Genomic DNA, 12220 nt, shown 5'->3' on the forward strand with positions numbered 1-12220 from the left:
CCTCCCTCCCCATTCATTTGAATCTGTCCACTGGTAACCCCACTTTCAACACATCAACTTCAACCTTCTTGTCTCCATTTTCAAAAGCCCTGCCCTGCTTCTTTGCCCCATTTAATTTAATGTCACCTCCTACTACTAGTCAGCCTGTTAAGCGATAGCCTAACCATTGCTGAGTTTTTTGTAGCCCTCATGAGAGAAGAGAGTTTTTAGGAGGTATTTTAAAAAAACACTTTATTTTTATATAAAATGTAAACACATAGCAAAACAAAACACACATAAATACATGCTCAAGATGGAAACAGTATGCAAATACTGAAATTCAACAGAGGTATTTCAAGGAGGTGGCTTTGCAGAGGCCTCCCTTCCATAAAGGGTGGATACAGGAAAGAGTGCAAAGATGCTCCTTTGTAAAATTTACAAATGGGTAGTCAGGACTGCTGTTATTGGTGGAATGGAGCTAGAGATGACCTCAGTAGTATATGAGGGCATGTCTACACTGCAATCACAGGGTGTGACTGCAGCTCGAATAGACATACCCACACTAGCTTCAATCTAGTGTGTGTACCAGAGCAATTGTGTACTAGCCCATGGCATCACAGCCACATCAGTAATTACCTAGAGTTCTTGCTGGGCTTGTACAGCTCATGCTGAGCCCCCTGTGAGCTAGATTAAAGCTAGCTCAGGTATGTCTCTACAAGCTGCAATCACACCTTGTGATTTCAGTGTAGACACACTTAAAAAGATGATAGGTAGGGTAGGGTTAGGAGTAAGTGTTGACATACCCTAAAGGGGCAGGCTACCCCATTACAATGTTCCTGATTTCACTTTCTTTGGAGATAGAAAAAACCACCACTGAAATGTCTCAAAAGTTCTCCTTGTTATCACTCAGAGCCTGAGGTGAAAACACAGCCATCAGGATCACAGAAGGGAAACAGGCAGAGGAAAGAGTGATCTATCACTGATATTACATAGGGGGAAAATGTAGGACTTCCCAAAGGCACAATATTCCTTCACTTTGAGACAGTGATCACTGTAGACAGAGTTGAACCTTGTTAGTACTTTATTATAGCTCTACACCTGAATACACTGATAAATTGTTCTTGGTGTTGACACCTGGAATTGACCATCAGAACTATTTCAAATTTGCTCAGTGCGACAGAGACCCATTTAGTTTTATGTTTGAAATATCTGGCTTTCAGTGCAATCCATATGATACATGAATCACATTTATGATAGTCTATCTGGTATATACACAGTAATTCTGTATGTATCTTTTTATGGGGCTTACTAATAATGGAACCTGGGCTTAGACCACTTGTTTCTGTATTATTTATTTGAGGGAAGTGTGGAGACCCTGGACCTGAGCCTGAATCTGATCTCACTTACACTTGTTTTACACTGGCATAAATCAGTTTGAACCAATCCTCAGGTCCAGCTGAACTGCACTCAGCAAAGGATCTGAGTGGGGGCAATGGAAAAAGGTAGCTTTAAGTGGGCTTCTCAGTTCTGGAGACAGTCTGGGCTCAAATCAGTATGGTGTAAGTTAGAGCAATATTAGGGCTTCTCTAACTTACGCCAACTACTAATGGCCCCTATGGACTGTAACATCAGTCAGGGGATACCAGAGTGTAGCAGCACTCCAGCCATGGCCGTGCCCCCTGGCATGTCCCAATCCCTTCCTTGTCCCCGTGTTGAGGAATCCTTAGCTGGCCTCTAAACTGAGTTTTAAGTCTGCTTTGTGCCCTTTGCCTCTGAGGTAGATAAGCAGAGTACCCTACACTTTATCATGGAGGCGTCTTTTAAATGATAAAAACGCAAGTCCTGACAGCTCTACATGAACATCAAAATCCCATGGAATGGGGATTTATCCTGATTTCCTTGGCTAACGTTTCCCTCTCCCTGAGTTGTGCACTTTGCTGTTTGAGGACTGATTACTCTTCCCACCCCCCGCCCAACTGTAGTGAGTGGCAAGGCTGGTCTTAGACCAAATGGCACCCCAGGCAAGGAACGTCTTCGGCTTCCCCCCTCCATTTGTTAAACTTTTGAATACCTTAGTTTATATTGCATTTGTAGCCCACTTCATGACTTTGATGCACAATTTAAATGCATGATTTGTCATATAAGACAATAAATTTGCACACTAGGATCTGTAAATCTGTATTTATTCATGCCATGTATAAGCAAAAAAAATTTGTTTCCTCTAAGCTTATAGAAACTTTTTAATTTTAAGAATAATTGGAAGGTACTAACATCAAGAAAGTGAATTGTGCACCAGCATTGGGTGGACCAATATTAAATAGTGTTACAGTAGGTGACAGCTATAGAATGTTAATCCTTGTCCTTTAGTTCAAAAGGTCACTTTTCTTGCCTTTACCCTGGTGAATTAAAGCACAGAGTCTCATTAAATATGTCCTTTATTAGTCACTACTTACACTCTTCAAGTCTTAAAACACAAGAACGCTTTCATAATTACACAATAAAACAAGGTTCACAATATCGCAGCTTGGATTTCACTTCACTTTGTTCTTATATCTCACTGACTGACTGGCAACGCCCCGCCCCATATATACCCACGAGGGCATGGCTGACAATATTTTAGGAGGTTCAAGGAAAATGTAGTTCTCAGAAAGTCTGCAAGGTTCCACGAGATTCTACAAAGGTTCAGAACATTCTAGGATGTTAATGAAAAATGAATCCACATATAGAATACCTGAAATATTCTATTTTCTCTTTCGTCGCTAAAACCAAAAACGGTATCCTGAGCCTGGACCCCCCCCAAGTCCCGCATCACAGTCAGTTGCTTGGGTTACCTGCCCCTAAATGCAGCCCTGGTAGGTGGTCTTGTATGTTTTCAATGTGTGCTGAGATTGTTTGGGAAGAAAAGAACTATTTACACGTACGATGACAATGATGATGGTACCAGAAGACATTCTCTCACTTTCAACCATTTTGATCTCTGCTATGAGTCTAAAGAAAGTTGTGCAGGTGCTCAGCCATCTCTTCCTTGGGGACCATATGCAACAGTTGCAGGTATCAGATATCCAAGAAGCCAAAAATACTTTGCATTTATCATACAAGTCCAGATAAAGCAAACCACTGAAGCACTTACTTCACTTTAAGCATGTTACTAGCCCAGTGTTTCCCAAACCTGGGATGCCGCTTGTGCAGGGAAAGCCCCTGGCGGGCTGGGCTGGTTTGTTTACCTGTCACGTCCGCAGGTTCGGCTGATCGCGGCTCCCACTGGCCACGGTTCGCCTCTCCGGGGGCTTTCCCTGAAAAAGCGACGTCCCAAGTTTGGGAAACCCTGTACTAGCCCATTTGAGATCAGGGATAGGTGGGCAGCTGCTGCACACTGGTTTCACATTGGACTACTCCTATGCACATACTTCAGTGCTTTGCTGGTGAAGGCCATAATGAGAAACTTACCATTGTTCTTGAAAATTAGAGTCCAATGGTACTTAATGGTATATGCTAGTTTTTGCTTTTATTCTATAAAGCCAATGAGATGCATTATTATTTATTTATTTACTTGTATTATTTACATTTGTGTATTACCACAAAGTTGTATTTCCCTCTGAGGTCTTTCAGAAACATCTACTATGTAATTTTTGCTTGCTTTCTCTTGTGCCAGATATCTTGCATTCCTATCTGAATGTTCAGTTAGACATTTTCAGGGACACTGGAAATCCATGTACATTGAAAATTCCTGTAATTAGCATTCTCACAGACCTTGCTGCATCCTCCAAATTCTAAAGCTTTTAGAAAAGCACTGTCTGGTTGTTAAGACACCCTTCCCAATACAAACCAGCATGCTCAGGCAGACTGAACTAGGGGCAAAATTCTCCTTTCCATTCTGCTCTGTGGATCTCAATTGCATCTTCTGACTTTAGTTATTTAAACTCCCATTGACATCAAGGCTTGATCCTTGTTGCTCCTTCCTATAACCAGCCCAATTCCTACTATCTCCTATTCTATCCCATACTTCCTGATCTCGGTCTATTATATTCTATTCATATTCTTATACTGTGCCCATCTCTGAGGTGTTTGAGCGCTTTCCAGTACATTAATCTGATCCATGAACCTCCATGTTTCCAACCTTCTGCTGTTCCCCTCCAGATGTAACACAGTGGAAGGGGGCTTCAGCACTATCTCCTTCTAGATCCTAGTGGATCCAGATCCATTTCACTTGACTGTACAGGAAAGCGTGGTTACTCTGCAAATATATTTGGTGTGTGGCTGATGGCAATGCAGTTAGTCCTTGGCAAAGAGTTTGGGTTACAAACTGTTTTTATTGTCCGTACACAAATAAATTATGTATGCTGTAGATTGATACATGTTCTTATTAGTAAAAGAATAAGAAGTTTGGGGGGAGGGTAGTGCGGAAATCACACTGAATAAATATTGTAACAGATTCCTCCACCCAAAATTGGAGTTGTTTCTATGTGAAGAAATTATTAATAATCAGAAATGGGCGCAAGCTGCAAAACATGGTTATTCATTTCAAACACTTCAAAATGGGAGGTTGTCAAGGTTCCTTCCCCACTCTGAACTCTAGGGTACAGATGTGGGGACCTGCATGAAAACTTCCTAGGCTTACTTTTACCAGCTTAGGTTAAAACTTCCCCAAGGTACAAACTATTTTACCCTTTGCCCTTGGACTTCTACTGCCACCACCAAACGTTTGACTGGGTTTACTGGGAAAGCATTGTTTGGAAACGTCTTTCCCCCCAAAAATCCTCACCAAAACCTTGCATCCCCCTGCCTGGGGAAGGCTTGATAAAAATCCTCACCAATTTGCATAGACCCAAATCCTTGGATCTTAAGAACAATGAAAAAAGCATTCAATTTCTTACAAGAAGAATTTTAATATAAGAAAAGGTAAAAAGAATCATGTCTGTAAAATCAGGATGGTAAATACCTTACAGGGTAATTAGATTCAAAACATAAAGAATCCCTCTAGGCAAAACCTTAAGTTACAAAAAGACACAAAAACAGGAATATCCATTCTATTCAGCACAGCTTAATTTTCTCAGCCTTTTAAAGAAATCATAATCTAACGCATATCTAACTAGATTACTAAATTCTAAGACTCCATTCCTGTTCTGACCCCGGCAAAAGCATCGCACAGACAGACAGACCCTTTGTTTCTCCCTCCCTCCAGCTTTGAAAGTATCTTGTCTCCTCATTGGTCATTGCGGTCAGGTGCCAGCGAGGTTATCCTAGCTTCTTAACCCTTTACAGGTGAAAGGATTTTTTCTCTGGCCAGGGGAGCTTTTAAAGGTGTTTACCCTTTCCTTTATATTTATGACACGCCCCCCAAATCACTGCTAAGGTGAAACATTGGCCGGGATTTCTTCCTGGAGCTCTAGGAAAAAACAGAGTTAATAAGACACATGCACATCTAAATATACTACCAAGTAGATAAAGACTAACAATATTTTCCACATCTCAAGGACGATTTTAACCAGTTGATTCAGGGAAACTTTCATGGGAGAGTGCATCAGCCACTTAGTTAGAAGTTCCTGAGATGTGTTGGATGTCGAAATCAAAATCTTGGAGAGCTAAACTTCACCGAATAAGTTTTTTGTTATTTCCCATGGCGGCATGAAGCCACCGTAGCGCAGCATGGTCGGTTTGCAGGTGGAAACGCTGTCCCCAAACATATGGGTGTAGCTTTTCCAGAGCGTAGACATGGCGTAACATTCTTTTTCACTGACTGACCAGTTGCTTTCCCTCTCAGACAGTTTTTTCCTGAGAAACAGTACAGGGTGGAATTCTTGATCTGGTCCTTCCTGCATTAAAACTGCTCCCACACCACGCTCGGACGCATCTGTGGTTACTAGGAACGGTTTGTCAAAGTCTGGGGCCCTTAGTACAGGGTCAGACATGAGTGTCGCTTTAAGTTGGTAAAAGGCCTTCTGACACTCTTCAGTCCACTGGCATTTGGCTGTTTCTTTTTCCTTAGGTCTGTCAGTGGGGCGGCGATTTGGCTGTATTGCGGTACAAATAGTCTGTAATAACTGGCCAAGCCTAAGAAGGATTGAACCTGTTTCTTTGACTTTGGGACAGGCCACTTTTGGATAGCATCCACTTTGGCCTGTAGGGGGTTGATAGTTCCTTGACCCACCTGGTGTCCAAGGTAAGTCACTCTGTTTAGGCCTATTTGACACTTCTTAGCCTTAACAGTTAGTCCTGCCTCCCTTATGCGCTCGAAGACTTTTTGTAGATGTTCCAGGTGTTCTGCCCAGGAATCTGAAAATATGGCCACATCGTCAAGCTAGGTGACTGCATATTCTCCTAATCCTTCTAGGAGACCATCTACAAGTCTTTGGAAGGTAGTGGGTGCATTTCGCAGCCCGAAAGGGAGTACATGAAATTCATACAGCCCAACATGTGTGGTGAAGGCTGACCTTTCCTTGGCGGATTCATCTAGCAGTACTTGCCAGTACCCCTTGGTTAAGTCCAAGGTAGAGATGAACTGGGCCCATCCCAGTTTCTCTAATGGTTCATCTGTGCGTGGCATTGGATAGTTGTCTAGGCGAGTTACAGCATTTAGCTTACGATAGTCCACGCAAAAACGTATCTCCACATCTGGTTGGGAACTAGAACCACTGGAGATGCCCATGCACTGCCAGAGGGGTGGATTACACCCATCTGTAACATATCCTGGATCTCCCACTGTATAGCAGTTTTAGCTTGAGGAGACACCTGGTAAGGTTGGACTTTAATTGGGTGAGCATTACCTGTGTCAATGGAGTGGTATGCCTGTTCAGTCAGTCCTGGGGTGGCTGAGAACGTCGGTGCATAGCTAGTGCACAGCTTCTGGATCTGCTGTCACTGCATACGCCTGAGGGTCATGGAGAGGTTCACCTCTTCCACGCCACCAGCACTTTTCCCTTCGTAGTAGACACCTTCAGGCCACTCAGTGTCATCTCCTTCCTGGGCTGTAAACTGACAAACTTTAATTCTCTGGAATAAAAGGGCTTTAGAGAATTAATATGGTATACCTTAGGCTTTCGGTTGGAGGTGGAGAATGCTATGAGGTAATTAACAGCTCCCAGGCGCTCCTGGACCGTGAATGGCCCTTCCCACGAGGCTTCCATTTTGTGGGCCTAGCGCACCTTTAAGACCATAACCTGGACTTTGAAGGAACGTTCTCTGGCATGTTTATCATACCAGGCTTTTTGCTCTTTTTGAGCATCCTGTAGGTTTTCTTTAGCAAGGGCTAGAGAGGTTCGGAGGGTGTTTTGTAGGTTGGTTACAAAGTCCAGAATGTTAGTTCCTGGAGAAGGTGTAAATCCCTCCCATTGCTGCTTCACCAACTGTAACGGCCCATTAACCTCACGGCCATATACAAGTTCAAATGGTGAAAACCCTAAACTGGGATGTGGTACAGCTCTGTAGGCAAAAAGCAACTGCTGCAACACTAGGTCCCAACCATTGGAGTGCTCATTTACAAATTTATGTATCATGGCCTCCAAAGTTCCATTAAACTTCTCCACCATGCCATTTGTTTGATGGTGGTAAGGAGTGGCAACCAAGTGATTTACCCCATGAGCTTCCCAAAGGCTTTCCATAGTTCCTGCCAGGAAATTAGGTCTTGCATCTGTGAGGATGTCAGAGGGCCAACCTACCCTGGCAAAAATGTCTGCTAGTACCAGGCACACACTTTTAGCCCTGGTGTTGCTTAGAGCTACTGCTTCCGGCCATCGATCCATGAAAGTCAGTATGTACTGCTTTCCTCTTGGTGTCTTTTTCAGAAAAGGACCCAGAATATCCACAGCTACTCGCTGAAATGGAACTTCAATGATGGGGAGTGGCTGGAGAGAGGCTTTGACCTGGTCTTGGAGTTTTCCCACTTTTTGGCATACCTCACAAGATCAGACGTAGGTAGAAACATCCTTGCCCATTCCCTCCCATTGGAATGACCTCCCCAACCGGTCTTTGGTCCTGTTCACCCCAACGTGGCCACTAGGATGATTGTGGGCTAAGCTCAAGAGCTTGACCCGGTACTTAGTTGGAACTACCAACTGTCTCTGAGAATGCCAGTCTTCCTGGTGTCCACCAGAAAGCGTTTCCTTGTATAAAAATCCTCTTTCTACAACAAACCTGGATCAATTAGAAGAGCTGAGAGGCAGTGGGTTGCTCCGTGCCACCGTCCAAGCTCTCTGCAGGCTTTCATCTACTTCCTGTTCGGTCTAGAACTATTCCCTTCATGCTGGAGACATCAGTTCCTCGTTGGATTGTGGAGCTATGCTTGGTCCCTCTGGAAGCGATGTAGGGGATGGGGGTGTTTCCGCTAACTATGAACCGCTCTCCGCTGGTGCACTATGTTGGGGTTCAGGATCCAGCTGAGCCTCGTGTGTAAGGTTATCGGCTGCTACCGGTTCAGGTTCAGTGGGGCCCTCTGGTGTTGCAGTTGCAAGTACTGGATTCAGTGCTGGCAATGGGTCTGTTGCTGGTTGTTCCGCCGGTTCCGGTTCTGGGACTGGCTCTGTCTGGGTCTCTGGAACTGGATCCACTACTGCTGTTGCAGACATTGGCCTGGGGTCCGGGTCCATCACCTCTGACCGGGTCCTGGTAGAAGTTTCCAGAACAGCGCTAGGCGTGAAGGCTGGTTTAGTCTGGCTGCGGGTGACCATTCCCACCTTCTTGGCTCACTTCACATGATTTGCCAAGTCTTCCCCCAACAACATGGGGATGGGATAATCATCATAGACTGCAAAAGTCCATGTTCCTGACCAGCCCTTGTACTGGACAGGCAATTTGGCTGTAGGCAAATTGAAAGAGTTGGACTTGAAGGGTTGAATCATCACTTGGATCTCTGGGTTGATTAAACTGGGGTCCACTGAAGAAGCATGGATAGCCGACACCTGTGCTCCAGTGTTCCTCCATGCGGTGACATTCTTTCCACCCACACTCACAGTTTCCCTCCGCTCCACAGGTATCTGGGAGGTATCAGGGCCTGATGACCTCTGGTGTGATTCCGGTGCAATGAACTGTAATCGGTTGGGGTTCTTGGGGCAGTTGGCCTTCACATGTCCCGGCTCATTACATTTAAAACATCATCGAGCTGACGGGTCACTGGGGTGGGTGGGAGAACAGTGTGGTAGGACGATAAGGTGGCTGGAGGGTTCCTTGGGGGGTAGATGGGGCCTTGGGCGGCCCCGGTAGTAAGGGGTGGTCTGAGGTTGTCCCTTCTGGTATCCGCTCCAACTGCAACCAGTTTTTTTCTTTTCTGCCATCTCCACCCATTTGGCTCCAATCTCCCCTGCCTCGATTACAGTTTTGGGCTTCCCATCTAGAATGTATCTTTCTATTTCCTCAGGAACACTCTCTAAGAATTGCTCCATTTGCATTAGAAAGTACAAATCTTCTGGAGATTTAACACTTGCTCCTGATATCCAGGCATCCCAATGTTTCACAATGTGGTAAGCATGTTGGGTAAATGGCACGTCTGGTTTCCACCTTAGGGCTCTGAATCACCAACCGGAATGCTCGGGTGTTAGCCCCATTCTGACTTTCGCCTTGGTTTTAAACAGTTCATACTTGTTCATGTTTTCCTTAGGCATTTCAGCCGCCACCTCAGCTAAGGGTCCACTGAGCTGTGGCCTCAGCTCTACCATGTATTGGTTTGTAGAGATGCTGTACCCAAGGCAGGCCCTTTCGAAGTTTTCTAAAAAGGCCTCGGTATCGTTGCCTGCCTTTATAAGTGGGGAACTTTCTGGGATGGGAAGTGGTACCTGGAGAAGGATTGCTAGGGTTTGTTGGTATATTTTGCTGAGCCTTTGCCTTCTCCATCTCCAGTGCATGCTTCCTCTCTTTTTCCTTCTCCTCCTCCACATGCTTCCTCTTTTTTCTTCTCCTCCAGTTCTTTGTCCCTTGCCTCCAGTTCTTTGTCCTTGGCCTCCATTGCTCTCCTGTGAGCAGCCTCTCGGTGTTGTGCTGCCTCCATTCTGGCTAACTCCAATTTGTGTAGTGTCGTGGTTTCTGTCATCTTTACCTGTCTGTTTTTTACTAACTTTACACCCAAGGGTAGAAATAAAACAAACAAAACTTGGCTTGTAAAATTTTTCTGTGCTGTAATAGGATACCTATATTCTCTGATAGTGATTGTCAGCCTACAGAAAAATCCAAAAAAAAAAAAAAAGCTTAACACCTTTGGCTCCAGGCAAATAGGCAGAAAACCCCTCTAGTTACTCTTAGGGAAAAAAAACTTCAGGTCTGTGAAGACTGGTGAATTTCCCTGCAGGAGGTTAACTATCCTGCCTTTAGGTAGAGAAAACTCCAGCTCACAAAAGACAATTCCCTTTTGTCTCTGCTCTGGCCCCAAAGCAGAGGAAAAAAAAAACCTCTAACTGTTTTCAGTTTAACCTGCTTTTCAGCAGCCCAAAGGAAAAAAAATTTCCTTTTTAAATCTGTGCTTCCAGTTCAAAAAAATCTCAAAATGATTTCAATTGGATCCCACCGCTCTGCCACCATGTCAAGGTTCCTTCCCCACTCTGAACTCTAGGGTACAGATGTTGGGACTTGCATGAAAACCTCCTAGGCTTACTTTAACAGCTTAGGTTAAAACTACCCCCAGGTACAAACTATTTTACCCTTTGCCCTTGGACTTCCACTGCCACCACCAAACGTTTGACTGGTTACTGGGAAAGCATTGTTTGGAAATGTCTTTCCCCCCAAAATCCTCACCAAAACCTTGCATCCCCCTGCCTGGGGAAGGCTTGATAAAAATCCTCACTAATTTGCATAGGAAACCACAGACCCAAATCCTTGGATCTTAAGAACAATGAAAAAAGCATTCAGTTTCTTACAAGAAGAATTTTAATATAAGAAAAGGTAAAAAGAATCATGTCTGTAAAATCAGGATGGTAAATATCTTACAGGGTAATTAGATTCAAAACACAGAGAATCCCACTAGGCAAAACCTTAAGTTACAAAAAGACACAAAAACAGGAATATCCATTCTATTCAGCACAGTTTAATTTTCTCAGCCATTTAAAGAAATCGTAATCTAATGCATATCTAGCTAGATTACTTACTAAATTCTAAGACTCCATTCCTGTTCTGTCCCCAGCAAAAGCATCTCACAGACAGACAGACCCTTTGTTTCTCCCTCCCTCCAGCTTTGAAAGTATCTTGTCTCCTCATTGGTCATTGCGATCAGGTGCCAGCGAGGTTATCCTAGCTTCTTAACCCTTTGCAGGTGAAAGGGGTTTTCCTCTGGCCAGGAGGGATTCTAAAGGTGTTCATCCTTCCCTTTATATTTATGACGGGGTGGTTGGATCTGGATTTGGGGGGTTGACTATTGTAAAGGAAAGGGCCATTTGCTAAAGTTTAATCCAAATCCATGTTCAAATCAAGTACGGGTGCTCAGATACTAGGGCAGTATATAAGGACCTAGACAGATGGAGAATCAGGGGTATTCAGATCCCCAGGGATTTGATCCAGGACCCTCTCTAGCAGTAATAAATATCTTAATGATCTGTTACTGTTTATCGTAAAAGGTAGCTATTAAAAAGAAATGGATTGGAGAGCTCTAATCCTTAGATTCTCGCTCTGAAAGCTTTCTGTGTTTGATCAGAAACCACTATTGATCCAATCTCAGTGCTGCAGGTTTCTTATTCCCACAGGTCAGAGATGCAAGATATATTGTTTGGAGTTGTGCAGCCATGATCTCATAAAACATCTTTAGCTCTCAGAAGCCTATGAAAAGTCACCATTTCTACTGACCATTTTATTTAATTTACAAAATTGTGGGTTCCCCTGCCCCTAAATTCCTCATACAAAGTACAGGTATTTTCTTCTTAAAATGTTGCATAGTTTTCACTGGCTAGTTGATTTAAAAATATTTTAATGAACATTGCTAAGTATAATCTTTTCTGGCTGGGAGAAACCCACTGCTACTGAATGACAAAGATTATTCATCAGATGTAGACTTTAAAATACTATTTTCTTAAGCTACACTTCTCTTAATGTACATAGCAAAATAGTGGATCTGCAACATGGATAACATTTCTTTAGCAAAACATTTATGCAGCCACAGGCATGCTGAGTAGTTATAAGCTCTTAATGAAACGCTGGCAGATATTAGGGTTTTATGGGCTGGAAAACAGTGCAAATCAAAGAGCTTTGCTTAGTGTTTATAACATTCCCCCTCCCCCCCCCGAATTTAACAATATTTATCCCACTTTTTACATCTTGCATTTGGCTCATC

The 12220-nt window shown here is 43.7% G+C and overlaps 1 long non-coding RNA gene across 1 annotated transcript in view; it reads left to right on the forward strand.

Annotated features, from left to right (window-relative positions):
* The window catches only part of LOC122460658, a 125052-nt gene that overhangs the window by 791 nt on the left and 112041 nt on the right, over positions 1–12220 (forward strand). The window lies entirely within an intron of this gene.

The sequence above is a fragment of the Dermochelys coriacea genome, chromosome 6 (genome assembly GCF_009764565.3).
Source record: "Dermochelys coriacea isolate rDerCor1 chromosome 6, rDerCor1.pri.v4, whole genome shotgun sequence".
Classification (NCBI taxonomy): Eukaryota; Metazoa; Chordata; order Testudines; family Dermochelyidae; genus Dermochelys; species Dermochelys coriacea.